General features: G+C 38.7%; 1 long non-coding RNA gene across 1 annotated transcript in view; it reads left to right on the plus strand.

Moving 5' to 3' along the window:
* The window catches only part of LOC123619781 (uncharacterized), a 197,797-nt gene that overhangs the window by 145,505 nt on the left and 26,215 nt on the right, over positions 1-26,077 (plus strand). Inside the window, exon 3 of the long non-coding RNA XR_012508660.1 lies at positions 6,108-6,285. This is a non-coding gene — a long non-coding RNA (uncharacterized LOC123619781). The remainder of the gene's footprint in view (positions 1-6,107; positions 6,286-26,077) is intronic.

A 26,077-nucleotide genomic window follows, 5' to 3' on the forward strand; every position in this document is an offset into this window, starting at 1 on the left:
CAAGCCTTTCTCGGTTTCATTTGCAAAAATTTTCTCGCATTGGAGCTCTGTGTTTTTGAAGTGAGATAACCAGAGCTGTGACATCAGGGAACATAGATTTTTCACTCTGTGACTTTTTACTAAAATTTTAAATCTATTTCCTATCTTCCTGACAGTTTCAGACAGGGCGATCAAGTGGTGAGTCAGCAAATTAAAATCACAGAAATTAACCATCTGAGAAAGGTCTCAATGTGGCAGGGCTTCAGGCAGACTTGGAGGACGCGACACCTGATTGTGGGTCCTGTGGTCGGGGTTGTTCTGCTTTCTTCGTACAGCTCCAGTCCATAGCCCAGGGTCTGGTCAGCATTTGGTGAATGTTTGTTGAACTGATTTAAGCTGAAGTTTATCTCTGTAGCCTGCAGCCAATCCTGTCCCAGCTGACATTTCTCATTTTCCCAAAATTAACCTGGACCCAATCCTTCCTTATAGTCTGAGTTTAAATCTTTGTCATTGGATATAGCTTGTCATCTCTTAGGAGATATGAATTTTTTAATAAGGAATTCTAGATCCATGATCCTCAGCAAGGGGTGGTTTTTTCCCCACAGGGGATGTTTGTCAATGTCTGGAGACACTTTTAGCTGTCACCATTGAAGTGATGGCACACTCTATCCAGTGGGGAAAGGCTCGGGGTGCTGTTTAATATCCTACAATGCACAGACCTACCCTCCCACCACAGCCCCTGCCTCCAGCAAAGCTAAGAGTTGCATTTCAAAGTGTAGGACTGACATTTTGAGAATGGTGGGTGACTAGAAAGTATAGCACCATGTGCGAGCCATGGCTTCTTCCTTGTTAGATCACACTGGGGCCAGAGAAAGAAAATGAGGTCTTCTAAGGCCCATCCGTTCGATGCATGTGTCAACTGGTAATTTATCTGAAAAACCAACAAATCCTGGAGTGACTGTAATAGAATAGGAGACAGTGATGAGTATAATTAAGGATTTAAGTTTTTTTAGGTAACATGACTTGTGTTCAAATCCCTACTCAATTGCATGACTTTGGTCAATCTATTTAGGTTCTCTGGAATTCAGTCATTCATTACTAAAATTCAGGTAAGACTATCCCATGTGACAGCAGCAAGTGTTGAATGGGCTAACTTACATGAAAGACAGCATACCATTAACACTGAATGCATGCCAACTGTATTAGTAATAATAGTAATGTTTGTTATTATTAAAACTGTGGTGTATCAGAACGCAATATCTATAGTTAGAGAATGTTAGTTTTCTCATATGCAACATTGGAATAATGAAGTTATAGAGGAGTGAAACAGCTAATAGTGATGACAGCGGTAATGTTCACATGTATTATATGTACTAGGTGCTATTTCAGACTGCAAGTTCTAACTGATTTAATTCTCACAGCAGTCCTATTATGTGGGTAATATTATAATCACTGTTTTGCCAAAGAAGTTTAAAGTGCATTGTAAACTGTAACTCTCACAAAAATGTTGGTTGTTATTACTAGTCACAGATTTCAGAGTTTTCCCCCATACAATCTCTTTAGCTCCATGTGACATCCCATGACACCTTAGGTGATATTTGATGTCTCTATTTCAAAGATATTTACACCAGTCCTGATGTCTACCCAAAGATACACATACTTATTATTTAATGGAAGCAGCTACACTGCCATACATTTCCCACTGTTAACTTCCTTCTAAATGTAGGGACCAGAGTCAGTTCTTTGTTGTTCTCCCCCCAGTCTAGGCCCTGGCCCAGGCTGATGCCTCAGATGCAAAAGGGCCTTCCAGATAGAAAGCTCACATAAGCCTCAGCTTTCCCTTGTCATATCTCATTCAAAATGAGCTATAGGGAAAGGAGTGTGAATTACAGGAGATTTTGTGATGGTTTCATTATTGTAGTCAGAACAGTCAGCACTCACGGAAAAATCTCCTCCCCAACTGTATTTCAGATCTAACATTTTGGGAGGAGGAGGAGGGGAAGATAAATCTATACCACTGTCTTCCGCCTTGGGCTCATTATGCTGTGGGTGGTGAATGGACGTGATAGGTGATCACTAGAATTTAGATTCTGTAAGTTCTCTGCTGGTGACATATTCCTGTGACACAGCTGCCACACCGCTACTTCTGCTTTGACATACTGATGCATTGCTTTTTTGGAATTTGTTTTGTGGGTGACTTCTGAGACTCAACAAGAAATTCTCTACCAGCATTGGACAAACTTAGTCTAGATTCTGATGGGAGTGGAGAGATTTTTTTCCCTCACTCTGTATGCCCAGGAGAAAGTGTTTACACTCTGAAAGCTGAGAGGAAAATCATATTGATGTTATTTTGAAAGTATTGTGAATTAAATAGTGATGCTTGACCCAAGACAGGGAGAAAAATTTTATTATGCCAACTTTTAACATTCTCTGGACACTCTAATTTGATAATGCTTCCTAATTGCTTAATGCTGCAATAATGCATTTCCTCTTCTCATTTTCTTATTTAAGTAGCAGCCATTGATTAGAAAACATTTCTGGGAATCTACCTACATTATCATATATTGCCTCTGATTATAGTTGATATTTTTAGCAAGATTTCTATTAAGAAAAGAAATATACGGAGATGAAAAGAAAATACACAGCTGTAATATTTCCAAATCTAGGAAAGCATGTGTTTTATTCCTCTAGAAACATCAAAGTTCTTGCTCTTCCTCTAACATAGGTTAGTGCATATTTTTTGGTGTATATTTAAGTGCTAAATCTCCTGCTTCATCTAGAGTGATTCTCCCATTCACAAGCAAGAAGTGAAATTAGGCTAATGGGGCATAAATAGTTTTAAATAAATAATTTTTAAAAGCCCTTGTGAGTATTTTCCTTCTTGCTGGCTTTTCTTTAATTCAAAAAACTTACTGGTTTTCCAAATATAACTTACTATTTTGTGTCAATATTTAAATAAGACAGTTGCTGATTTTTCCCTTTGAATTAATACTGTAAGTTTTCATTTTATGGTCTATTGGTTTAATGGCGATTTTCTAAACCCTATCTTTGGTGTATAGATATTCTACAAATAATTTTTTTTTGCTTGTAATTTGTTTCAGATAATAATCCCTGATATCACACCAGGAAATTTCTGTGTAATGTAAATTTCAATGTTAAATTATTTATTGCGTATAAATTTTCTATCAGAAGGGGATCAACACACTGAATCCACTAATGCTGGTCTAATAGAAAGTTAATGGCTTATTCCAACCGATTTTGCAAGAACAAAGGGACATGCAAACCTTGATGACAGTGTGCAATTAGCCAAATGCCCAGGGGATAGGTTTTCTATAGTCCACATTAAGTGTGCTGAACTATAAAGGTAGTAGCTTCTTTCTAAGCCATCTTCCTTACTGGATTATCGCCATTAAACCTGCAGAAAGATGGAGCTGAAAATCAGTAGTTCACTTGGTGATAGGAGTCCCGTGAGACAGGCTGTCTGCTTGGTGAGCGCCTAACACTAGGGTCGTGTGCAGGCATAGGAGCCGTGCGGGCTGTGACTCCTTAGACACGTTGTTGCCCTAGTTTTCTGGTTTGAAAATTAGTTCTGAGGGGGCAGCATGATGACTAGTGATTCAGATTATTGGTTCTTGAACTTGATTTCAGCAGTGACTCCACTTCCTTTTGGTAAATTGAAAAGCAAACAGTTATCCAGCCAGGCAGGATTCACTACAGCTTCTGCGATATTTAAGCCATGACTCTGGCTTCATCAAATAAAAAATTCTGCTATTCGAAAGACACCATTATGAGAATGAAAGGCAAATAACAGACTGATAGGATATTTTTGCAAATCACATATCTGATAAAGGACTTGTATCCAGAATGTATAAAGAATGCTCAAAATTCAATAATAAGAAACAAAAATAATTAAAAATATGTAAAAAGTTGGAAGAGACACTTCACTAAAGAAGATATATGGATGAAAATGAGCACATGACGAGATACTGAACATCATTATATAATAGGGAAATTCAGATTAAAAGCACAAGATAATGGTACACCTATTAAATTGTGCAAGTTTAAAAGACTGATCATACCAAGTTTTGTGAGAATTTGGAGCAACTAAATCTATTATAAACTGCTATTAGAAATGCAAACTGAGGCAATCATTTTAGTAAACTTTTCTTAAAAATTTGATCATGTATATGCCATATCATCAGCCATTCTACTCCTGGGTTTTTATATAAGAAAAATGAAAGCATATGTCCACACAATGACTATATGTAAATGTGATGACAACTCTATAGGTAATAACCCCAAATTATTGACAAAAATATCTGTTTGTCAATAGGTGAATGGTTAAAGAAATTGTGATGTAGGCACATAATATGATATTATTTAGCAATAAAATGAATGAATTATTAATTCAGGCAACAACATCAGTGAATTTTGTAATAATTATGCTGAGTCAGAGAAGCCAGACAAAATAAGAATATATACTGTATGATTTCATTCATGTAACATTCTAGAAATTGCAAATTAACCCAGAGTGACAGAAAGGAGGTCACTGGTTGTCCAGAGACTGGGACTCAGGAAGGGACAGGAGATGAGACTATAAGGAGGCACCAGGATGCTTATTTGGGGTGATGGACATCTTACTTGTGGTTATGGTTTCACAGCTATATGTAGGTGTCAAAACTTCTTATATTGTACACTTTAAGCATGTGAAGTTTATTGTATGTTTATTATACCTCAATAAGGCTATGGGAAACAACAGAAAAGCTCTAAAAAAAACCTCATGCCCCTTAAAGAAACAATTCAACAATATGTAATTTTGAAGAAAAGTCTTCCACTCAGTGAATTCTCCTATATCTTACCAACTAGACGCATAGCCATCTTTTTGTTTTCTTACCTTATTTCTTACATTACTTCTTACTTTCTATCTTTTATGTTAATTATTGATGTTCATTTGTTTAGTCATTTGACAAACATTTACTGAGGATGTTCTCTGTGCCAGGCACTGTTCCAGCTTCTGGGGATACAGTAATGAACAAACACTGTGATTTCCTGATGAAGCTCATGTTTTTTAGGAAGACATTGATTCATTTCAAAACAAATTACAAAGAGACTGTTGCAGAAAGTGCTGTAAAAGGGAAGTGCAGGGTGCTACGAGGAAGTGTTACAGAGACCTGACCTGGTCTGCAGGGTGCTGGAAGTCTTGTCTGAGGAAGTGACATTTGTTGTAAACCCCTTGAGCAAAGGCATAGGCTCCATTATGGACCCAAAGCACAATTGCCTGTATCCAGGTAGATGCTCTATGTGTGCTTTTGAATTAAGTAGAATTTCCTTGTACTAAGTAAGTGAGATACTTTCTTAATAGTTTGTTTCCCTTTTTTTCAAAGTAACTTATTAATACTTAAAACACTTCTTAACAAATAAAACTAATTTAATCAGACTGAAACTACATTTGTCTCTACTTTTTTGTGTCTTTTTTTTTAAACTGAGATATCCATCTCTTTAATTTTTATCTTGCTTTTTTTCACCACAAACCCGTGACAAAACTGTACTAATTGAAGACAGATAACTGAGGGGATAATGTTTAGGGCTTTACTTTTTATTAAGGAGAGTGCCTAAATTGCGTGTTTGCTTTCCATGGTTGCACTGACTAATCTTAATTTTAATTTTTTTTCAAGACTGATATTTTCTTTTCATATAGTGTACTTTCCTCTAGAACTCAGGAAAGGTGGGGCTGGATAACCAAAGGGATCAGAGCAGCGTGGTCTCTCTGGACACTGCTCGTCTTCCCAAATGTGCATTTCTTAGGACCAGCTGGTAGCTTCCTCCAGCCAATCGGCCTGCATTTGAAGCCTTGATGGGGCAGGTCTTGTATATATTTTTCTCCACTTATCTGCTTGGATCTATTCAGGTGTTTTTTAAAATAAATTTCAACTAATATTTACTCGAGATCAGTACTCAAAAATGTAAGTTGTTTCTCACCTAACACAGACAGGTAAATACATTTAAGAGACTATCTTTTTGAAATGGCAGTTTAAAAGTCAAAGCTATATGACAGTATAATATATGTAGTGGTTTATTTTAAAAATTGCCTGTAAATTGTTGCTTTTTCTTTTCTTTGGTGTACTTAGGTTCTCAATCCCAAGCTGTAACTCACTTGGAAGACCAGGCTACAGCAAGACTTTGGCTCTGCAAGCTCTGAAACAGCCTTTGGCCAGAAACAATAAGACCAAACTTGATCTGAAGTTGGGCATCAAGAAGAGAAAGGAACCTTACTTAATGCTTTTCTGTACCGCAGCCTGGAGCAAGGTAAGACGAAATTAGATATTACTTGCATATTGCCAAGACAGGAGAGGAAAATTTGGGGAAAAGTCTATGATCATCAAAGAGGTTGCAGATATGAAACATTGGGAGGAAGTTTTCAACCAACACAAGCTTTCTTTGCCTCTCCTTCCCTAATAAAATTCTAACATGCTTTCCTAGAATATGTCTCCTTATCTCCCTCACAAACCACTCTCTTGCCCCTTCAATGCTTTGGTGAGCCTCTGTTACTGATAGGTAACTTTTCTAAACCTCAGGCTTGTTAGATAGAGAAAAGAAAAAAAGACTGAGAACACCTGGACTAGGGCACAAACATAGAAGGATCAAAAAAATGTATAACTCAACCATCTCAGTTCTGCCTGTATGTTAAAATCACCAGGGAGCTTTTGAAACACGGTAGTGCCCCTTAGAAATTCTGACTTAAATGGTCTGGAGTGGGCCCAGGTATCAGAACATTGTGGACGCAGCATTGAGAATCAATGGTATAAACTCATCACTATCCTGCTATTCAGATTTGAAACAGATGTTTTCATAGTTTTTGTGACCAGACTCTTCTAAAACAGACAAGGCTCTTCTAAACTTCCTCCCCCTCATTATGCTCATTGATCAAATTCAACCTAGACCAAAGTAAAGGATTTAGCAAACTGTTTGCTACCCCTACAGACATTGGCTAACAGTTGGCCTGATAGTTGTTGTGAGTCTCAACGAGTGATAAGCTGAGACAACACATCTGCCATTCACAGCACTGAAGGGGCTGCATGGTGAATGGTGCCAAACAGAGTGACCCAGCTAGGGGTTTTTCTCTGAGTGGCCAGTCCTTACCAAGGATATTTGTTTATTGAAGAAGAATAATTTTTCTTTCATCATTGCCTTGAGATGCTTGGGAATGTGGGGGTAGACTGTCTATGATTTGTACCTTATAAGCCTTGGATGCTGACAGGATGCTAATAAGAAAGAAATACCACCGTCTTTTATGTACATTTCTGAGCCAGGAGTCCAGGAAACTTGAGCTTAGTGAAGCATGATGAACATAGTGGTGGTAATCAGCTTGGAGGGATCATAGCACAGTGAGTGTGGAGAGTATTAAATTGGAAAAGATAAGACCTGGGTTCGAATCATGAGTCTGTCACAAATGAACCTTGTTACCTTGAGAGGTTCCTTTGGCTTTTGGTACTTTCTTTTCCTTCATCAAAAGGGACCTGGGATGGGATTAGATACTATCTAAGACTTTTTATAGCTCTCATATCAAATAATCCTTCAAGACCAGTTAATGGGTGTTTATGTATCGATAAAGATAGGGGGAGATATTGGAGGACACAGACCCTTTTCACCGATTTAAGGTGGTAGTGGTCATAAAATGTTCGAGCTACAATTTAGTCAGTCACACACGTTGTGAGCACATGCTATGATCAAAGGACTGTGTGAGGACTGGGGGTTGTGGATCAAAAGAAGTTCTGTTACGGTTCCTGCCTTTCCCAGACTAGCACAGCATGGAAGTTCAGAGGAAACCACACAAACAGCTAAAATAATGCCAACTCAAATGAATGATTTAATAGGGGTACAAAGATCATTGGGGGAAGTTAGAAGGAGAAATGAAGGTCACTTAACTCTATCATGATGATTAAGAATGGTTTTATGCAATCTGCTTTTGTTCTTTGGAGGTGTTGGAAGACATTTGTTCATGGCGGTGAACTCCTCTGGGAAAGGCACCATGTCCTCCTTATTTGTCAGCCCTCTGGTGTTACCTGGGCACCTGTGTTGGCTGGGTGCTCAGTACATGAAACTCTTGACTGATTGTAGATTAGAAGTTGTTGTTGGTATTGTTTTCAAACCTACTCCATCCAAGAGCAGCATTAGCAGTGGCCTGGCACTCATTGTACAGGTTTGTCATCATAATACAAGGAGCAGAGCCATTGGCTGTGCCTCACTCCAGGCCTCTTTGCTGGATCTCAGATTAGAAGTGCAGAATCACACCAATGTGTTCCGATGGCACTTTCACGAGGCGTCCGGGCTGTAGTGAAGGTGTGGTGATCATCAGACTGGAGTCTGGAAGAGCAGCCTCCTGTACCTCACGCAGCATCTCTCATGGTGGCAGCCACTGAACACTGGGGCAGTGAGCTCTGTCACTGGAGTGCGATGACAGTACCAGGAAGGATTATGAACAGAATGTACCCAAAGAAGCCGGTGGTGCTTGTGAGTGCCAAGAGGAACAGACTGTACTGCAGAGGGTGTTTAGGAAGGCTATTAGGACAACTTAAGCTCTCAGAAGACTGTGACAGGAGACCAGTGATGCACAGCAGTGATAAGCTTCGGTAGTGGAAAGACAAAGAAGGAAACTTGGATACAAAGGCAAAGTAAAGATAGGAAAATGTTTATTGTATTTGGGGTATATGATGAAGTCAGGAGCTTGAAGAAAGGATACATATTGCTTAAAAAGGACTTTAATTTAAGGCAAGAAGGAATATAGATATAATATGTCTACATAGGAAGTCCCTTCTACTGAAACATTACTGAAACATTACTGAAACATTCCAGCTAATGGGGACACCCAGGCATGGCCTGTAGGAGGGACCATCATACACAAGGCAGTGGGTATAAAGTAGGTTCACTGTACACAAATGTACGTTGTGCAAAAGGAGCCAAGTCCTCATCCACAGCTTGCTGTCGTAGCCGGCTGAGACCCAATGTGTGCTCACTCCTCTGCTGAGGCCCAAGGACCAGAGATCAGAGCAAAGTGTCTGCACACTTGGATGATATAGGCTCCAAGTGGCTGGAATCTGGATCTTATTGAGATGATAAACCAGAGGCAAGCAAATGTTGGAGGAATCAGAATCTGTGCTCATACTTCTCAAGGCTTCAGGTCATCAGGTAGATCTGATTCTGCGATGATCCCCTACACTCTTACTCTGGTGCACACTGAGCAGATGGCTGCACAGCAAAGGGACTGAGCCAGGTCACTGTAAGATGTTTTTCCTAAGTTAACAGCATCTACGGTGATGCTAACTTTGAAATTAAGGGATAATTATATGTTAGAGCTGGAGGTTAATCAGACACACATTTAGTGAATGGCTATTAGTGAGCGAAGGGTTGTGTGTGAGGGTTTAGGACTGAGCATAAAAAGAAGCCAAGTCTGGCTCTTCCTTTCCTGGACAAGCACCCTACAGAAGGGCAGAGGCACCCACCCAAATGGCTGATAGAAGCCAACTCAGATGAATAACTTAATAGGGGTGCAAAATTCACTGGGGAAATGAGACAGAAATAAAAATCTTCTAGATCAAACTCTTCAATTAATGGATGAGGAGTGGGAGACCCAGATAGTCACATAGCCAGCTGGTGGCAAAACTGGGACTGAAAACGAAGTTTCCTTCAGGGAAATCTGTGATCATGCTATCCCCACATCCTCTGATTCGGCACTGCAGTTTTTGAGACTATAACCTTCACCAAATTATATCTTAAGTTTGTATTGAATGCAGTCATTTTAAACAAAAATTTTTTGTTTGTAATTAAATTCATGTATCCCTTGTTGAGTCACCATCTGGAAGGTCAAACATGAAACAAGGCCAAATGAAGCTGTGCTCTGTGATACAATCTTATCTCTCTGTCAGTTTAAGGGCCACCCTGGCTTGACCGTATCTGAGACTCATTCCCCCAAACATGAGGAACGCTGTTTGAACAGCTGACTCTTCACGCTCAGCGAGAACCTTGCTGTTCAAAGTGTCATCCCTGGACCAGCAACATCACCTGAGGGATAGTAAAAAATGCAGAATCTCTACTGTCACCATAGACCCACTGAATCAGAATCCGCACTTTACCAAGATCCCTTCCTTAGTGATTTCTATGCACATTAACATTTCAGAAGCTCTGCCTTAGATTCCTTCCTGACCCCAGATTTGTTGTTCCCAATACTGACTTTATGTCCCATCTGGCTGAATCAGAGACAGCTTTTATCCCACTGCAAATGAAATTTATGACCAGCCTCCCAGAATGGCTCTTCCCATGTTTTGAGCTCAGTTGATGTTGTGACTTTCCTACCCAATCCTAAGCTCTAAATGCCTGGGTCATTTTCAGCTCTGTTTTTTTTTTTTTTTTTTTTCTTTCTGCCTTTCATATCCAGCAGATCCAAATATAATTGATTCTATCCCAGAAATGCCTCTTTGACCTGGCAAGACCTCCCTCCCCACCTTTATTCCTTCAGTTCTAGAAGGAAGCTTTCCCAGGAACAAAACCTTCTTTTTCAATGTGTCACTTTTTCTCCTTGCACCCCATGCCCACAACTTCCAACCCATCCAATTTCCCTTTGAAAAAACATTTCCTTTTCCCAATTGTGAGTCATCAGCTAAAACTGCTGTAGATATTGTGTGATAGCTGTGGTCAACATCTGTTCTTTCCCTAGCAGGACACAGGACACACTCTCCACCACCCCAGCGCCCCACCCTCTCTAGCTCTATATCTCTATGTATATACGTGTATCTGTATCTTTCTGTCCATCTATCTGTATAATACTACACACACACACACACACACACACACACACACACATAAAACTTTTCAGCAGTTTAAGATGCAAGTTATAGTGGAAATACAATTACATAGTTACCCAGTTATACTGAAAATTGCAAACTTGTCTCTTTTGCTCTAAAACAGTCAGAGAACTTCAATTATGGTTGTGCCATGATATTAATAGAAATAAGCTCTATTCACTTCTGAACTTGGCAATTTAATAAAATAGATTATATTTTCTGTCCAAAACAAGAATTGAAAAAAAAAAACCTAAAACCAAAAAACCAAACTTTTATGTGTCCTCCTTTTAAAGGGAGAAAGGTTGTTATTAAAAGTTATACAGGCTTAATGACTTTCTTAAAATGGAGTTATTCATTTAATAAATTTTAGTGCTACCATGTGAAAATGATGGGTTATTCCTAAATGCAATACATTTAAAATTTTATTTTTCTGAAGAAATTTTGTCACATGCTATATTTATGTTCCTGCTTTTAATTTTAATGTAATTTTGAAAATTATTGGAAGGCAAAAACAACAATACAGTGTTCACTGGGAAAGTATGGAAGTTCTTGCATGAATTAAGCTGTCTTTCTAGCTATGATTCACCTGTAGTTTTCAGCTGAACCTTCTTTTTGTATGAAACATGCACTGGAGGAATTATATTGATTGCATTAGAGGCTGTAGAGGAGAAAAAAAACAGATATGATTTTCTTTACTTTACTTTGCATGTCAAGGATTTTATCCTGTCCATCTGACCTTTTTACCTTCTCCCTGTAAGTCACGTCTACAGTTCTTAAGTGTAACGACAACATTGGTTTATTTCCCTGGCTATATGAAATCTGATTATAAATGGATTTTCTTGCTCAAGTTTGGTGCCTATTTATTTATTTAATGGAAAACTGCACCCTTTATTGTGACATTCACATATTAATGTTTAATGCAGGGAACATGAAAAATATCTCGAAGGTATTGCCTGTGATAAAACCTGAATCAGAGCCTTATCTGCTCAATAGGGACATTAATGACTCCACGGTGGTTTTGTGAGGCCAGAGTGCTTGCTCCACAAGATTTTTAGCCCCAGGCTGAAAACCTTGGCCAAATGAGTTCAGCACATCCCTCAGGATTTATTATATTAGGCTGGCTGACAACGGGTAAGGGACAGATTTGTTCAGACCAAAAAGGGCACACTGTTCCAACGCAGTTAAAAGTAGCCAAACACTCCTGACTTCACATCTCCATTTCCATTTGGCAGGGCTTTTTCTGCTTAAAACCTGAGTGAAATTCCAAGTTGCAGTTATACATTTATCGTTTTCCAAGTGAGAGAATGCTTTTGTATTCTCTTTCCATGATAATACCTTTTACTTTTACAGCAATTTGCAATCTGCACAGTTTTCACTTCTGTTATCTCTTTTAACCCTCACAATAACCCTGGTAGTTACTGTCTTATTGTCCTCATTTTTATAGATAATAGAGTTGATGCTCTGAGAGTGTAAGTGACTGTCCAAGGTCACATGGGTGGTAATTGAAGTCAGAACTCAAACCCAGGTCTTTGGCTCCAAGTATGGCTGAGGGCTTTTTTGGCTGCAGACCATTTTACAATAGAGTGGAATGTCTTAACCTTACAAATTCGAAAGGTTTTCAGAATTTCTTTAGAAAGTGAATTGAAACACAGGAACATTTGTAACAAGTGTTTTTCTTTCAACTAGAAACAACAGTGAGTCATTTCACGGTTTTCCCTCAGAGCATTCTCATTTTTCATTCTACACACAAAATGCAGTGTTCATTACATTTGGCGGTACTTTGGGAAAACTTGTTTTTAATATTAAATATCTCACTGGTGAATATTCAGAGAGCTTATGCCTGGTTTTGTGGATAGCCTGCTGTGTGACCTTGATAAGGTTACTTAACCTTTTTTCTGTCTCCATAAATTTAGGGTAAAATCTTTCTCTTACTTGGCAATTGTAATGCATAATTAATTAGTGCTACTGGACTGAAATCAAAGGCTTTGTCACTAAAAGCAGGGGAAATGCAGCACATAGTATTCCCCCAGATAATCACTGGGGCTGACCACTCTGAGCCCACGACTGCAAATTGGGAGCTGAGACCCATTTGCTGTCATTAATGATAGTAGGTAACACAATGCAGAATTGGTATTATTATATTTTTAACCACCGTCTGCCCTTCCCAATACACACCAACACAACACACAAAACTCTAGTGACTGTAGGATTTTCCTTTGTGTTCAGCCCCTCGCCCAACCTCTTCTACATGTTGGTATTTCACACGTGGTATACTTCCTGAAAAATTTTATTCTCCTCAGAGGGACAGTTTTTTGCTGTTATTTCCTCATTTTTCTACCTTTTTTGTCAATTAGTTTATGATCTTATGGTGGTAATATTGGTACTGTTAGTATTATTAAAGAGTTCTCTGCAGACAGAGTCTGCTCCATCATGCAAGTGGTCTGAGGATATCTTTTCTTTTTGTGCCATTCAATTCTGTTGACTTATGAAAAGAAATCATGGAAATGGTGGTACTGAGGACAGGGACGGATATAATATGATATGTGTTACTGTCTCTCTTTTCACTAATAAAGTAACTAGGAACAAAGAGGTTAAGGAATCTGTTCACAGTTACAGAGATAATAAATATCAGGGTCAATTTAAATTCAGCTTTATCAGATGTTAAAAACCCTTGGAAAAGATACAACAAAATAAAAAAAAAAAGCACCACAGAAAATGTAGAGATACTCACAGATACTATGGGAAGTCAGAGGACAGGATGGCTTACTTGTGGAGATTGCCAGTTGAGATCACAGCAAGTCAAAGAGGAGTCACATTTGAACCTCATGTAGGGACTAGCATCTGAGCTGAGTCTGGAACGATGAGCAGGTGTTCAGCAGGCCATGTGTAGGGAAGAGTATTGCTGGCTGTAGCAGTAGGGGAGCATGTACGGGGGTCCAGAGACATGGCAGTGGTGGAGACAGCAGGCAGCCTTGTTTGATGGAAGGACAAGTGTGTTTGGGGGTGCTGGGTTAAGCCCTTGTAATCTTGACTCCTGACACTGCAGGGGTTATGTGATCATATCTGTGCTTCTCAGGAATCATTCTGCGTGTGAAATGAAAAATGGGTGAATGATAGAAAGACAGGAGATAAATAATATCCATGGAAGAGACATTCAGATTGGAGAGACATTTTGAAGGTAGAATCCCTGTGACCCAGGGAGGTTCCGAGGCAGGCTCCTTGGTGTGGAAGAACGAGCCAGTAGGAAGTTATACTGAGGAATATATTTTAGAGCAGTAGCCCTTTATCCCATCATTCCAGTGGCCCCTATTATCATTATTTCCTTTCCTAAACTTTTAACCGACTTGTGGATGTCTTCATGACAAAACCCATCAGATGAAACCAGAGCCCCAATTAAGTACAACTTACTTAACCACTTGCTCTTTGCTTGTACTTCAGCCCTGAATGTGGCTGCAAAAAAAAAGAAAGAAAAAAAAAAAAAAAAGAAAACCACACACAAAAAACAAATACACACACAGAACCATTTAGACTAGTCCGCTTTAAGTTTGTGACCATCTGACAGCTAGCATCCAGGCTGCTTGGTGCTGTCCAGCAGACTGCTACTGCCTTTCTTCGTTCCATTTTCTCTCCTACATTCTTAAGCTGTTAGATAATTTAAATTTTTACTACAGAATTTTTTTTTGTTTGTTTTAGTCATTTGGAATGAAAGAATTTCAGCTTTCTATTTTTTTTCAAAGCACTTACCTTCTGTTTCATTTTTCAGGAAGTAGTTCATCATGAGTCTCCTCAGAGCAAGAGTATTCTCTGACACAATCATAATAACTCTATCACATGCAGAACTTAGACAATGATATGATATTATCTATTTTACAGCCCATTTTCAAATTGCTCCAATTATCCCCAAAATGTCCTTTGTAGCTTCTTTTGTTCTTTAAATCCAGACCCTAATCATAAATCCTTTACTGGTTTTGGCTTCCAAATTTCTTGAGTATCCTTTATTGTAGAGGAGTCCTTGCACCTTTGTTTGTTTTTCATGATATTATAACTTCCAAATAAATTGTTTTGTAGAATGTTCCTCAATCTGGATTTCTCTAATTGTTTCCTAATGATTAGATTCAGGTTATACAAGAATATTCCATAGGTGATGTGTGTTCCCATTGCTTTCAATCAAGAGACACGTAATACTAATTTGGTTAATCATCTTTGGGTTAAGGTGAGTCCACCAGATGCCTGCATTGTAGAGAAAGCCTTTTCCCCTTTGTAAGTATTTGATGGAGTGATATTCTGAGAGTGTATAAACATCTTGTTTGCCAATCTTCTGAGTTTAGCATCCATTGATGAACTTTTACTCCATCAAGTATCACATTGATGGATATAAAATGAGGATCTTCTAATTATTTCTTTTATATGTATTACCTGGCATTGTTCTAATTAGATATTCGTCCCCTTTCCCCTCTTTTTAAAATATCATTACAATTTTTGAACTTTTTAGATTCAGTAAGTTATAACTCTTTACCATCATTATTTCCAATGTTGAAATTCTTTCAGATTTATCGGTGGGAATTCCTTTAAGTTGAGTTGGCATCTTTTTGACATTGCTTACTTATTTCTTGGCACAAGATATCCTTTTGCTTTCTCTGGCCTTGGCATGGAATCTGACATTTCTTCAAGGATGATTTGTTCATTTTATTTATTCAAGAGTTGTTTAACAATTCATTTTTAAATATCCCCTGATAAGACTTTCTAGCTTCAAGTTTCTAGTTGTATTTCACTGCAGTCAGAGAATATTTTATGTGTTATTTCTAACTTATGAAATTCACTGAAGTTTTCTTTGTGACCTAATATATGGTCAGTTGTGTATGCTCCATGTCCACTTGAAAGGAAAGTACCTTCTGCTTTGGGACTGCCTAGGGGTTCTCATCCAGTCTCATGGCTTCAAATGCCACATAAATGCTATGACTCTAACAGGTGTAGGTCCAGCCTTACCTATCTTCTTTTTTGAATTGTGGACTCATAAATACAATTACCTTCTAACATCTTTCTTGGAGATTTAATAAGCATTTCAAATTTAAAATGTCCAAGATGAAATTTTTTATTTCTGCTACCGATCCTACTGTAGTCTTTCTTGACTCAGGAAGTAAGCAACTCCAGCCTGCTTGGAGGTTTTTGGGCCAAAAAACTTAAAGTTGTCTTTGAATCCTTTTTCTCTTCCACTCTCACATCTAATCAATCAAGAAATTCTATTTTCTCTGTCTTTGAAGTGTATCTGTATGTATTTATTTCCATCACTGCTGCACTGTTCCAGGTGATTCTCAGCTCTTTATGTCATTTGCTGCAGTAGACTTTGACCAACCTGCCTGCTTGTCTTTGGCTCCTGTCTTATTTTCTCAGCAGCCTGATGGATGCTTTAATATACAAATCATATTATAAAACTCCTCAGTTCAAAATCCTCCAGAGGCTTCTCTTATTTATTGTAAAATTCAAGACCATCTCACAGCCTACGTGGTTTGGCCCCTGCTGTCTCTCTGGCCTAGTCTTCTACCTTCACCTGGATCACTGCAGTCTAGTCTCACCAGCCTTCATGCCGTCCTTCAATGACACCATGCATACTCGGCCTCTGGGCCTTTGCATTTGACGTGCTCTCATTTTGCTGTGCTTTTCCCTGAAACATCTTTATGCGTCATGTCTTCACTTCCTTCTGATACCTGATCAAATCTCTTATCTTAAGGCCAGAGAGACCTTTCATGACCACCTGCACCTACCTAACATAACTCCTCACAACTATTCCTATCAAGTCCCTTCCCTGTTTAGCTGTCTTACTTTTCTTTATAGAACTTACCACCACGTGTGTGTATGTGTTAGTGTGTGTGTGTGTGTGTGTGTGTGTGTGTGTCTGTGTGTGCGCGTGCGCGCAAGAACAGAGCCTGGAAAATAGTAAGATGTTAGTAAATATTTGTTGAATTAGTAAAATTGCTTTATTGAAAAGAATATATTTTTATTAAATTTTAAAATGTTATTAAGAGGAAAGACATATTTCCCAATCTCAGTGTGGTGTTCTATGAGCTAGACTCATTTTTATTTGCACTGGACTCAGCAAAATCACTGAGATCTGATAGAAAACTGCATTCATTTACTTAAAACAGTTTTCCTCCCTCATCCAGATGCCACTTTAGGTTAATGTGAAAATCTGGGTCTGTATCTGAGCAAGCTAATCTTACTACTTAAGAATACCGTGGAGCATTGAGCTCACTCCATTAGTACTGACAAGATGTTCAAAACAGTCGCTTCCTCTGAGAGAATAATATTCTTTTTAGGAGAGTGTCAGTTTTGTGTCTAAGGTAACAAGTGGAAACTGTTGCCTAGTTCTGAATATTGCAGAAATCTTATGTATTAGAAATATATTTGATTTTATATTCCTTTTAATAACATCTCTTAGCTCATTTCTTTTACTGTAACATGCTCTATAGCTGTTCTTTGCATTTCGTTCATTTGAATTTCCTTTTGATCATCCTGCTTCATGGTTGTCACTAATCTAGTAAATATGGATGGAAGTGTTATGTGTTTTGTAGGGATGCTGATGCTAACACAGCTGACTGCAGTCTGGGCCATAAGAATGAAAGTGTTGCTTAAGTCAAAATGTGCTATATATCCATATTGTCAAGTTTGTTATGATTACAACTATTATGTAATTATGTTATGGTGGCTGTGAACTTTGCCTGATAAATTCACAAGTGCAAGAAATAATATTTCTTGTTTATAAAAATAGCAATTTAAACTTAGCTCAGAGCTCCCCTCTTGCTAAGCTAGCAGTAAATCCAATCTTGACACTGTTGCTCACTGCTTCACTCAACCAGAGTCGTGCAGAAGTTCTCAGGTCTTTCTGGGATTCAAAGCACTGAGCTGGCCAACGGCAAGTAGTCAAACTGGTTACTGGTAGAACTGTAGATTCCTTTCTTGTCTTGTTGCTTTGCTACTTGCATGCCATCCTTGGAGCAGAGGATTCTGGTGAGGCTGGGAGCTCTTGCGTCTAGAATGCAACATTCCCATCTCGTAAAACATAAGAGAAATCCTCTCCACTGAGGTCTTGGTATTTTATCAGTTAGAGTTCATACACTGGAACAGAATTGTCTCTAATACGTTTAAGCAAAATGGTTACATTCTGTGGCAATAAATAGCTTATGGAATATCCAGAGGGGCCAGCAAAATGAGTTTGGGTGCTTTGCAGTCAGATAAATGCCCAGCCACATCATGGCCATTATAACATGACAGGATATACTCATTATTAATCTGTTGAAGTTTATCTCTTGTTTTACTGCTTCCTGGTGGCACAGTGACATTTGGGCACAGCCATACTTGGTTTACACTGGGGTAGCTTTTCAACAGTTTTTATTTTTAATTTAATTTAATTTATTTTATTTTTTATTTCACATCTATCTATATCATTGAACTTTCCACAGAATATAGGCTCTCTTCCTGATGACCTTTTAGGGACCATCAGAAGATGGTTTGATCTTTGCCATCAATGGTATCTACCTATTTGGGAGGGAAATAAAAAACTCTGAAGAATATCATCATATTAGTTTTACTTAGTAATTTGTCTTAAGTCCAGCAGACTGAAATCTTTAGTACTGTCGTCAGTGATAGAGACAGAATGACTGTTTTATGCAGATGTTCCTTATCACTTGCATGGACAGTTCTGAATAACTCCATTTCATGGTTCAATTCACAGTCATTTGAGGGAACATTTAGCAGCTAGCTGATCTTGCTTGACCAATCAGCATGAAGTCTGTTCAAGAACAAATGTGCTGGAGTAGCCATACTAAGGCCTTTTAGAGGTTGAAGCCACTGATTGGTAGCTCCTACCTTAAGGAAATTTTAGGACAAAATTTTATGCTTTCTGGAAAATTCTGGCTTTAATGATGTAGGTTTTCATAGGTTTAAATATGTCCAAAGCTGCTTCCTTTGGAGAGTCTTGGCCTTGTCTTCTGATATTCCTGTAGTTTTCATCTCGTAAAGCTGAAGGGGCAAGAATACTTTAGGTAGTTAACTTTTTATAAGAAAATACTAGTTTTTTCTATTGAGAACTTATTATCTGAACAATGCAAAAATCTTCAAAAACCACAGAATATATATGCTGCAGACACTTGCCTTTCAGTCACAGCTGTGGTTTCTTTTTAATTTTATTTGCTATTTTTTTAAAGCATTTTAAAGAAATGTGAAATAGTTGCTAAACTTGGGCGTTGAGAAATTTTACACAGAAATCTAGACTTGGGTTTTGTCTTGAAAAGCTGGAAGCTCTTGCAGCAGCACTGAGGCTGCCTGGGCACCTGGCAAGGAGGCCAGAGTGGAGCCGCTGCAGAGTGACTGACCTTCTTAGGTGAGGCTCTGGTCTGGTTCCCCTCAGGCCTCCTGGCTTCCTCCCATATTCCTCCAGCCCACTTCACTCTGTTACCTGCCCTGTCTCCTAGGCAGCTGAGTTTGCAGCCTCTAGTCTTGGCACGTGGTTATTTATTCAGGAGGAGTTTTGAGGTGTTGTTCAGTGAGTAAGCGTCTTTTTTTTTGTTTGTTTGTTTTAACTTGGGATGTCGAAATGTGTGTATCTGTGTTTTTCTAAGGGGAAGATTCACAGCTTTCATCAAACTTTCATGAAAGCTTAAGAACCATTACTTTGTGTGTTCTAACGATGTAATCATGTTTGTGTTTCAGTGTAAGTTGTTTTAAGTTATCTCTTGGAATTAGGTATAATAGAAATAATGTAATAGAAATAATGCTAATAATAAATAATAAGGAAAAAATTATCATCTGGAAGCTAGCTTGATCTTAAAGCCTGTTCCAGTCTTGTCTCATATCTGCAAGGTGCAGAGTCCTCGGCTTCACCATGGGACAATGGTGAAGAACTGTAGAACCTGTAATTCAGCGACATCAGTTTTCCTTTGTATTGACTTGGGGGTTTTCTGATAGCCTAGCACTCTTCACCTGAGGAAGCGCCACCATGACAAACTGTCTGAGACTTGATTGCTAAAGGGAGAGACGCAACAGTCTCACAGAGGTGCCTTCTGTAGCTGACCAGCCAGGCACAAAGCAGGGGCTTTAAAAATAGAGAACTGAGGTGGCTAACAATGAATACACAGCTCCCAATCAATAAACACCTCACCTGGCAGGGAAAAACGATAGGGAATCAAAGTCTGGTGAAGAATTGTCACCAACCAGTGTCTCCGACAGCACCAAGTGATTTATCTTTCTCAGGTACTTCATCTTCCTCAGTTGCATATGTGCTTTTCCTTTTATTATAGAAGGCAAAAAAATCCTTCATTTAGAATTTCTAAGAGGTAAAGAAATTAGAGAATTGTAATATACTATTTATATTATATACAGATCCTTAAAAGTACCTTCAGATAAAGGCACTGGTATATCCAGTGAAAAAATGCTATAATTTGCCTTCCTCCTTGCTCATATTAGAAGCCTCTGAATGACTCAATTTTCTGTATAAGTGAACATTTGGAGTCCATGATAAATAGCCTGATATTTCACCAAACTCTTGGTATGACTGTAGCCCCAACATCACCATCATGGCAGCTTTGAGCATTTGCTTATAGGATGGAAATCTATTGGGTTGTACAGAGAAAGAATGAACTGGTAAGATGCCCTCTTGTGTACATACTTCTGAAGAAGAGCCATTCTAGAGAAAGGAATTTTGGGAAATCATTTCAGAAGAACGGAGCAAGAAAAGGGAAAAAGATGACACCATGTTGTTTTCTCATGAATTGGCATGCAAGCTTGATTGTTTTTATTATTTTTATTTTTTAGCTTTGTTAAATGCTGTTTTGTTTTTTTGGCAAAAGATCTGAATCAATTTGATAAATACAGTGATAACTGGGACTGTATAACTGCCAGCAAATGGCATTTCTTTAGGGGTGGGTTATGCCTGAAGGTGAGTCACTCCACTTCAGATTCTAGGCACCATGTGAACAGACCTGGCTCTGGGAGGGTGGAGAATGATTATTTAAATGTGCCATAAGCAGAAGATTGTGCTCTTCAGCACAAATAAAGAGATGTTGGGCAGGATATTAGGCAGAAGTGCCCTGGGGCTCAGAAAGGGTAGCTGTAGGCTGCGGGGTACCGGTGCTCCTAGGCTCCCAGCCAGGACGCAGGGACTGGTGCACTGCCGGACTCTGGCTTGCTGGGGAGCTGGGCAGAGAGCTCAGCAGATACATTTCTTCCCATTTCCTCTGTCCCTACTTTCTTACCTGGCCCTGTGCCTAGCATGTGGGCACAGGAGGAAAAGTCCTGTCTCATATCTGTGAATGCAGTCCAGCTCCTATGATTAAACTCCAGACTCAGTTCTAGGGTATAATGCAATGAACTTGACTGGGTTCCATATTACTAGCAACAGCTCTGACATTTAGATAAATATGAGCTTTTCCTTACAATCTTAAACATTTTGGTTTTTATAGAATAAAAAAATCCAGATCTGTCTGTTTTATAATAAGCAGGATGAAAATGTGCATCTATAATATAAAGAATGAAGAATGAAGGATAGAGGATAAAAATAATCTAAGAACCAGAGCATCTGTTTCCCAGTCCTGCTTGCTGCTGCCTCACTATGTTAGGCCTTTGCAAAGGCCTCTGGGGAATATTGTTGAAATGCAGACTCTGGGGCCTGACGTTTTGTATCTCTAACAAGCCCCTGGGCGTTGTCTCCGTTGGTGGTCCCCAGGCCACAGGTAGAGTTACAGGATTTGAGTCAAATGCTTCAATGATTTCTGTCACCTGCCATTTCACTTCCTTCAGGCCTCTGGTCAAATGTCAACTTCTCTCCGTGGTCTCCCCTAACCATGTGAACTAAAATGACAGTTCACACTGTCACCTCATTTTCTTCATCGCATTTCTCCATAAATTCTGTGATATTTATGCATTTATAATTTGTCTCTTTTCTGTAGAGTGTAGGCTCCTTGAGGGCAACAGCTTTATTTACCTGTTTATTTCTTTTCTTTACTTACTGTGTCCTCAGTATATAAAGGAGTGCATGGCATGTAAAGGAGCACAACATGCTGCTCTGTGAATGAATGGCTGGCTGGCTGGCTGGCTGGCTGGCTGAATTTTCCTCCCCATCATGGGATGTGTGATACCTTAGAATCCAGGGTCTTCTGAAAGATTGAACAATCCCACCTTTGGACTAAGAATAGACAAGAGCACTGTTGGTAATATCTAGATTCAGCTCGTCACAGAATTTGATGTAGACTAAAGGCAGTCTGCAGCTCTGCCTTATCTTGGCTCTTGATATTTTGCAATTTCCAAATCATCATAGTAAAAAATGATCAGAGTACAATCTTGTCCAGAGAAATCAAGCATTCTAGGCTTTGAAAGACAGTTTCTCAGAATTTCATGAGTAACTAAAGCTACGTAAGGAATCCTTCCAAATTATTTCACCTAGTACCAGGAGATAGAAAACCCTTCAGCCCTTCCTGTTTATATTCATCCTGTCACAACACAGAAGAAATTTTGTAGGGACAAACTGAATTACAGTTCCAGACAAGAGGAGCTCCTAAGGACACAATCACAATTGCAGCTCTTGGGCGTGGAAACCACATTGAACAGAGGTCAACCAGAAGTGTAAGGTCTAGTCTGTAAAATACCAGAAAAGGCAAATGACAATTGTAATTGAAAATTAAGGAATTCTTGTTTTATTCTGGGTAGAAAGGAAGCAGGAGGGGCTATGGGATTCTCTTCTACCACCTCACACTAAACATAAGTGACTTTCATCAAAATGGCCATTTTCAAATTGTATTTATTTATGAAATAATTGTATGAGAACAAATTGTGTGAATGTATTTTTTTCATCATTTTCAAGATCAAGCTTCATATTTTAAAATATTCCCCCTAAATATCTTGTCTTTCTTATGTGCAGCATACAGCAGAAGGCAATTACACAGAAGAGCCATAGATCATGAAGAGATCTTTTTGCAATATCCTAACTCTAAATTTAGAACAGATTATCTTAATCAAATTAAATAAATCACAAGCTGCTAAGAAAGAAAAGATGTGAGTCGAGTTAGTCTTTGTTCTTGCCCCTTGCCAAGGGTGAAAAAGAGAACAAGTTATCTTGGTTCTGCTAAAGCCTATGATTTTGGTCAATTAGTAAAGCAATCATTTCAGCCAAAAGTTTTGTTTCCTCCTTCATTCCAAAACACACCTGCTAATTTTCTCGCTTGTGGAAAAGCAAATTGTAAGACTTGTGGATGATTGCTTCCACAACAGAAAGCCCTACACCACTTCTGAGAAGAAGCTGTCTCTCATTTCCAGTTACTTCGCAAGCACTGCAGGGAAGTATAAAGAGAAGACCACAGTGAGAATGCAAGCTGATGCAGGGCTGCTGGGGGGGCGTTTCCTCCTCTCGGGGAAACCCTTTGAGCTACAGGGCTGTGGAGCTCTACCAGGCAGGCCTTCTGGATTTGCTGTTGTGGAAGCTTGTTCCACCTGCCAGATTGTGACGTTCCCACATCTAGAGCTTTGTTGTCTGTAAATCTGAACTAAAGGTGACATGGTATCAACATTTTTTTCTAATATGCATCTGCTGAGAAATGGAAAAACAGATGTTAGATGCTCATAAAATGACCACTCCCCCAAACACATTAACATCTCAAACGTGTGAAAAAATATTAATGGGACAAATTAAAGATGTCAAAGATAATAAGGTAATAAATAAATTAATAAGTTCTTCCCATCATGAAATCCATCAGGATGGCTGACTTGTGTAAAGTGAGTTCCCTTTAATAAATGTGATGGTACAGTTAGGGCGGAGACCATGCCATTGGGAAAGACAGTGACGTTGATAACATGAAATGCACATACATACATACAGACACACAAACGCAGTTTTCATTACTCACAGTGACAAAACGTTTTGTTTTTCTGTTTGATTCAGTTTTCAGAAAATTCTTTTCCTAGGTCCAGCTGTTACTGTAGGAACACTGCTATTGAGCTTTACCAGTAGTTGCATCTTTATTCATATAATAAATATTGATAAAATAAAATACAGAATTTCCCCCAAATATTGAAAGGTTGTTTATCTTTCTGGCCTACTTCACGGAGTTCAAAAGAACCTGACAAGAAGGGCGCTTCCCCTGAGAAACTTGGTTAGTAAAGCTTTACTCCAGTAGTGATAGCTACATAGTCTTGTGCAAGAAGCGTAAATCTTACTGTGCAAACCAGGACTGACACTCCTGGGATTTTCAAGGTATGGTGGCAGGTTATTACCATATGAGGGCTTATAGGGCACAGTGATGGGACTCTACCACGGGTAAAACAAATTTGTTCTTAATATTGAAATTTCCGTTAACTAGTGGATAACCACTATTCAGCAGTAGTGCAAAAAAGTGTCGTGTAATTTAGTTCTTGCCATTGAATAAAATGACTACTGTTTTATTCATTATTTGGTTCAGTGTCTGAGCAGCCTGTTCCTAATAAAGGCACTCTCTTGGAGAGGAACAGAAGTGAATAAAGTAATATTTTTCAACATAGTAACAGTTGTTTCCAGATTAATATGATGTCTTATACTAAATATACAGAAAGCATGGGCAATATTTGGGGTATACAGAATGGTTAAATGAATGAAAATAACATTTTACCCAAAAGGGAAGACAGCCGGTTAGATTCTTTTTATTAAATGGCCAAAAATCAAGTGTTACTGCTGGCCTATTGTTCAGTCACTTTCTAGTCAGGGTTCTTAAGTGATTCCTTAGTGCCATGAAATGCATGTTGAGAGGGGTCCTTTTCACTCTGCTGTGGCCTCTCCTCTTGAATTGACATTACACAGTGCACATCACTGTCACTGTCACAGCATGAGCTGCATATTTTGGGTGAAACCTCTTTCATATGGATGTCAGATACTCCAGCCAGTACTACATGTTCAGAATTCAGATCTTGTATTTTAGAAATTATTTTTTCCCACTTGGTTATATTTATTCTTTAAGATTTGCTAATAAAACATGTTCAGTAGGCCCTATAAATGGTGAAATTTTAGAGAAGGCTAATATAAGTAATTTTATTTTATAGAAAATCAACCATGATGGCCTGGCTAGGGTATGTCCATCATTTTAACATCTTAGGAGCCAAGAGTTTTTACTTGCCATTCATTTGTACACTTTGTGTGTGAGTGCCTATGTGTGTGTGTATATGCATGTACATATAGATGTTTGTATAGCAAATCCCTGAGTTAAGCACATTATCTTGCGTGCAGCCTAGGAAAAAATCACTTACCTTTGAGATATATAATCAGTCATAATAAGATCAGTTAGATATGTTGAAGATGATTTTTACAATCTTTATATATTAATGGTCAAAGTTCTGCCCACCAAGTAGTAGAACTCAGGAACTTTGGCTAATACATTAATTAGATCTTTCTTCCAGGTCCGACATTTGTTGTTCATGCAACATTAGTCTTAGAGGTGAGAAAAACAAAATCCTACCTCTGGCATTAATTTGTGTGACCTTGGAAACGTCATTTGACCTCTTTGAGTTTTATTTGCCACATCTATAAAATCTTGAGTTTGGAAAGGTTAAAGGTAATATATTGAAAAAAAAAAGCCATTAGCTATTATGTAGAATAGTTTTAAGAAAAATTCTGGAAAGGAAAAAAAAATTAAGTCTCTTGAAGCTTTGTATTTAGACCCAGGGTGGAATTTTAACTCAGGGTAGAATTTCCCTCTGTGGAGGAAATGCTAAATGAGAAACTTATTCTTTCCCTCACCCAAGCTGCACAAAAAGGACTGACTGACAGAGGATGTCACAAACGAGAAAAGGGTATGGTCCAGGAAATGCATGCTGGTGTGGTCAGTTTAAAGGAAACTGGTGTCTAGAAGCGTAAGTGGTGGGTCCAGGAGGAAATGTGGGCAAGAGGGAATATCAGGGATGTCCGGCAGGTTGTTTCGTAAGGCAAACAGAGTAGCATCTAGAATCTTAAAGCAGGCCACATTCTGTATTGTAGACTGGCTGACCGTGGTCAGCATCAGGGAAGTGTCAGCAGACGTCAAGGACTAAGAAATGAAAACATGATAGGCGTTAGAGTAGGGTGACTAGAAAGAACCAGACAGAACTCCAGATTTGGAGTTTCCATAACTCCAGGCAGATTATGAAAGTTGTAGCTAAGGAAGGGAAAGACGAAGCTCCTCTTCACAATTCTGTGAGTGTTCTTGTGTTGCAGATTGGACCATTGACCATGTATATTATCTTTGCATCCCTGGCACCTTCTCCAGTGCTTG

This window comes from Camelus bactrianus, chromosome 8, assembly GCF_048773025.1.
Source record: "Camelus bactrianus isolate YW-2024 breed Bactrian camel chromosome 8, ASM4877302v1, whole genome shotgun sequence".
NCBI lineage: Eukaryota > Metazoa > Chordata > Mammalia > Artiodactyla > Camelidae > Camelus > Camelus bactrianus.